The following is a 5,779-nucleotide window of genomic DNA, read 5'->3' as shown; positions in this document are numbered from 1 at the left end:
GATGATAATTACATGCCCCCCTCCGAGGACGACGCAAGCCTCGGCGACGATGAATTCGTTATGCCAGAGGATCCCGTCGAGCAAGACCGCTTCAAACGCCGGCTTATAGCCATGACAAATAGCCTTTTGTGCAGGAGAAGACAGCTGGCTGGCTCGCAGTAATAACATATCAAAGAACCATGGTACCTCGGATACCAAGGACGACAATAGCAGGTCACGTCGCAGCAAACATAAGCGCCGCATTAACAGCGAAAATACCGAGGATACGGCAGTCAATGCCGGATTCAAAGGCTCTAAACCCAGTCAGCAGAAAAATCCATTAAAACAAAGTACGCCGGGTCCGTCCAGCTTGGACCGTATACTCGATCGCTCGTGTCAAATACACGGCACCCCAGACAAGCCAACCAATCACACCAACAAGGATTGTTGGGTGTTCAAGCAGGCCAACAAGTTAATTGCCGAAAACAAGGACAAGGGGCCGCATAGTGATGACGAGGTGGAATCTCGGTAGCCACATACCGGAGGACAGAAGAGGTTTCCCCCACAAGTGCGGACGGTGAACATGATATACGCAACCCACATCCCCAAGAGGGAGCGTAAGCGTGCGCTCAGGGACATATATGCGTTGGAGCGAGTCGCCCCAAAGTTCAACCCTTGGTCCTCCTGTCCGATCACCTTCGATCTCAGGGACCACCCCACTAGTATCCATCATGGCGGATTCACCGCACTGGTCCTAGACCCAATCATTAACGGATTTCACCTCACTCGAGTCCTTATGGATGGCGGCAGCAGCCTGAACCTGCTTTATCAGGACACAGTGCGCAAAATGGGTATAGACCCCTCAAGGATCAACCCACAAAAACGACCTTTAAAGGCGTCATTCCAGGTGTAGAGGCCCATTGCACATGCTCAATTACACTGGAAGTGGTCTTCAGATCCCCGGATAACTTCCGAAGTGAAGAGTTAATCTTCGATATAGTCCCGTTCCGCAGTGGTTATCACGCACTGCTCGGGCGAACCGCATTTGCTAGATTCAATGCGGTACCGCATTATGCATACCTCAAGCTCAAGATGCCAGGACCTCGCGGAGTTATTACAGTCAATGGAAACACAGAGCGCTCTCTCCGAACAGAGGAGCACACCGCGACCCTCGCAGCAAAAGCGCAAAGCAGCCTCTCAAGGCAATCAACCAGTTCGGTGCTTCAAAGCCCGGACACGTTCAAGCGCGCTCGGAGCAATCGGCAAATATACCGCCTGGCGTGATCTGAGCTCGCGTAGCAATACGGCGGCCACCCCAATCCCAGCCCAACGGCGAAACTCATGCCACGTGTACATAATTACGCATTAAAAATACCATGGGCACATGTGGGGAGGGGGGCACAACTGCGGCACGCCCCAAGACGCGGCTTAAACTGCACTAGGGGCTTCCCGTTTGGTTATTTTTCTCTCTTTCTTTCAGGACCTTAATCTCTGGAAACACTGTCCGGCAGCACTATTGCCAAACACATGATGCAGCAACCAAGGAGGCAGACAGCTACGTCATACCACGGAATTCCCAGGTGGATTACAGTAATGAGCGAAATATTCGATTTAATATCATTCCTCAGCTTGCCCTTGGAAGGGACATAGTCCTACTCTTTCCTTATCGCACTATTTGTATCATTCTGCTTTAATGCAATTTTTTGAATAAACAATGCATGACATGACGACTATTATTGCATTCTTGTTATATATATATATATATATGTGTTCATTAATGACGCCTTGCAACCGTACACTTTTGTACGGCCAATACACCAGGGGCTTACGTACCCCACAATACGGTGTGAAAAGTCCGAACACTTTCACAAGTACGGCACCCCGAACTTATAGCATTATATGCATCAGCTCTGAATCATGTCTTTGGTCAAATGTTGGATTTGCCCGGCTCCTATGTTTTGCTACCTTATGTTCCGCTCTATCGGCTAAGGTAGCGCTAGGAGAACTACTGCGATTGTGCCCCAGTTCTGATGGGTTTAGCACCTCAGTAGAGAAAGCTAAAACTGACTGTCATGATAAGGCGAGAGACTGGTCGCTTTTCGGCGAGGTTTTCGAGTCCCTAAAGACTTATGCCGCTTAGAGCGAGGGGCCGGCCATGTCCGGCTTAAAGGCGTGTATCGCGCCCCGAATTCGGCCTTCCGAATACCAGGGGCTTCGCCGAAATTTAAAATTATAGAATTCTATGGCTAAGTGAGAGTGATAAAGCATTATTAGTCCGGTTGCCTTGTTCGCTGTGCTGAGCACCTCCCTCGAAGGACCCAAACATGGGAACAAGAGTGCTCAGGTTTATCCCGAACACTCCAGCACTCGTGGCATGGGGGCAGAAGCCGAGGACTAGCCATCTCTCAGATTGGATAAACAACCAAACAGAAGGCAATATTTTAAATTCAAACAAGCGTTGCATAGCGCATATGAAACAAGTTTTCATAAATACAGGATAAAACGAGCAAGTCTCACTCAAATATTACATATTTTGAACACTCGTCCGCTATGAGACGGGCACCCGTCAGAACACCCTCGTAGTACATCTCGGGGTGGCGGTGCTCCTTGCCCTCCGGCGGCCCCTCCTTGATCAGCTTCACGGCGTCTAGCTTGACCCACCACAATTTCACACGGGCGAAAGCCCGGCGTGCACCTTCAATGCAGACAGATCGCTTGACAACCTCCAGCCATGGGCAGGCATCCACAAGCCGCCTCACCAGGCCGAAGAAGCTATTCGGAAGGGCGTCGCCAGGCCACAGCCGGACTATAAAGCCCTTCATGGCCTGGTCGGCCGCCTTATGTAGCTCGACCATCTGCTTCAGCTGGTCGCTCATTGGCATCGGGTGTTCGGCCTCAGTATACTGAGACCAGAACAGCATCTCCGTTGAGCTTCCGTCCTCGGCCTGGTAAAATTGTGCGGCATCGGACATGCTGCGGGGCAAATCTGCGAATGCTCCTGGAGAGCTCCGGATTCGGGTAAGTAATCGGTAATTTACTTTTACATGCTTGCTTTTCATATAGAAAGCCTTACCCGCCGCTATCTTCTTCATTGCGTCGATCTCCTGGAGGGCCTTTTGGGCTTCGGCCTTGGCACTTTTTGCGCTCTCGAGGGCCGCGGCAAGCTCAGACTCCCGCGTCTTTGAGTCAAGCTCCAACGCCTCGTGCTTCGCCACGAGAGCCTGGAGCTCTTGCTGCACCTCGCCCACCCGAGCCCCGTGCTTCTCTCGCTCGGTGCGCTCCTTGGCCGCTTTATCTTCGGCCTCGGATAGCGCTTGCTTTAGGGTCACCACTTCGGTCGCGGCCCCTGGCAAATTCATGATAATCCTGTCATTTTGCAATCGCATTCTTTTTATACATATCTATAGACAGGGTATTACTTACCCTTGTTCTCCTCGAGCTGCCTCTTGGCAAGGCCGAGCTCTTTCTTGGACCCCTCGAGGTCCTGCTTCAGTACGGCAACCTCCGCAGTCAGTGCGGCGGACGCCGGCAGCGAGGCCTGCATACGCATATTGACATACTTATATTAGACTCCTGCGATATTATTTGATCCTCTGTTCGGCTTTTCTTTGTGAACACCGAACAAAGCATCAGGAGCTACTGTCTATGCGGTAATATTTTTCCTATATTTTAAAAAAAACTTACCTCAAAGCCTGTTAGAAGGCTGGCACAGGCTTCAGTCAATCCGCTCTTGGCGAACTGAACCTTCTGGGCCACCGCACTCATAATAGTACGGTGCTCCTCGTCGATGGAAGTGCTGTGAAGCGCTTCCAGCAGATTGTCCAGCGCCTCTGGATGGACAGAGGTCACCGGCACAGGCGTCTTGCCCCTCTTGGAAGGAGGCCACCTACCCGAGCCCGGAACCACTGGAGGTTCCGGCGCGATGTTCGGCTGAGGGCCGAACTCGGAGCTCTCAGGGGCCCCATCCCCTCAGCTCCCGGAGTCCGTAAGGTTGCCTTGAGGCGCCTCCGGGACTGTCTACCCTTGACCCGGTGCCTCTTGACACAGCACCTTAGCGTCGTTAGCAGGATGAGGGGAGGTGGCGGTCGGGGCTGGATCGCTATCCATGTCCGACGAGCCCAGGGAGCCGTCCGATGATACATCGATACTGGCTCGTGGCGGCCTGCATAATTATGTTCGGCGTTAGGGAAAGCAGTGCGACAAAGGAATGCTATGAGTTACTCTGGTATCCGAATACTTATGATCTCCCCAGGGGCTTGGCCTTGGGCAACCACTCGTCTTCACCTTCGTCGGCGGCGGTGGAACTGTCCGGAAGGAGAGTCCTTCCCTTCTTGGACCCTTCGCCCCCCAGTTGGGGTGGCCTTCCTTTTCTTGTCTCCCCGCCTGGAGGGGGAGCATCTTCTTCTTCCTCCTCGTCTTCAGGGGAGGAGTGTGCCGCAGAGTTATCGTACGATGAGTCCGATAACACCTGGCGCCGGGAACTCTTTCGGGTTCCCTTGGCCTTCTTGGTCTTCTCCGGCACCTTGTAAGGAGCCGGAGTCAGCATCTCCGTCAGGAGAGCGCCCGCGGTGTCTTCGAGCAAAGGGGTCGGACAGTTAATCGGCCCCGACATCTCCACCCAGTCTTGTCAAAGGCATGGAGATTAGACCCCGTGCATGATTAAGCTAGGGGAGATAAATGTCCTACGGGACATATTAAACTCACCGAACGCGCTAGGCGCTTTGCGCTTAGTCCGCGGTCCTTGGCAAGAGAAGGAGGGACCTCGGCGCCCTTGAACATCACCTTCCAGACGTCCTTGTGTGTCGTATCAAAGAGCTCGCTCAGAGTCTAGTGCCGGGCCGGGTCGAACTCCCACAAGTGAAAATCCCGTTGTTGACACGGGAGGATCTGGCGGATGAGCATAACCTGGACTATGTTGACAAGCTTGAGCTTCTTGCTTGCCATACTCCGGATACATTTCTAGAGTCCATCCAGCTCCACCGATGAACCCCACGACAAGCCCTTCTCTTTCCAAGAAGTGAGCCGTGTAGGGAATCCAGATCGAAACTCGAGGGCTGTCGCCCATTTGGCATCGCGCGGCTCGGTGATGTAGAACCACGCCGATTGCTATCCCTTTATGGTTTCCACAAAGGAGCCCTCGAGCCATGTAACGTTGGGCATCTTGCCCACCATGGCGCCTCCGCACTCCTCCTGGCGACCGCCCACAACCTTTGGCTTGACATTGAAGGTCTTCAGCCATAAACCAAAGTGGGGCTTGATGCGGAGGAAGGCCTCGCACACAATGATAAACGCCGAGATGTTGAGGATGAAGTTCGGGGCCAGATCGTGGAAATCCAGGCCGTAATAGAACATGAGCCCCCGGACGAACGGGTGGAGAGGGAATCCCATTCCACGGAGGAAATGGGTGAGGAACACTACCCTCTCATGGGGCCTGGGGGTGGGAATGAGCTGCCCCTCATCTGGGAGCCGGTGCGCGATGTCGTCGGGCAGGTATCCGGCTCTCCTAAGCTTCTTGATGTCTCCATCCATGATGGAGGAGACCATCCACCTGCCTCCCGCTCCAGACATGGTTGGAGAAGGTTGAGGTGGTAAGTGCGGACTTGGGCGCTAGAGCTCAAGTGTGCGAAAACGGATGAGCAAGGGAGGAAGAAGGCGTGGATGAAAAGGTGAATCCTTATCCCTTTATATGGGCGGACGAAACTATGCGCCCCCCACTAGCCTGGTAAAACTCGCTTATCCCACAAGCGCCGTAATCGATGGCGAGGTTGGGTTACCCACGCCCGTATTGATGAGAATCCCG

The sequence above is a fragment of the Triticum dicoccoides genome, chromosome 1A (assembly GCF_002162155.2).
Source record: "Triticum dicoccoides isolate Atlit2015 ecotype Zavitan chromosome 1A, WEW_v2.0, whole genome shotgun sequence".
Lineage (NCBI taxonomy): Eukaryota > Viridiplantae > Streptophyta > Magnoliopsida > Poales > Poaceae > Triticum > Triticum dicoccoides.
The sequence above is the reverse complement of the archived record's forward strand: the minus strand, read 5'-3'. Positions refer to the sequence as shown.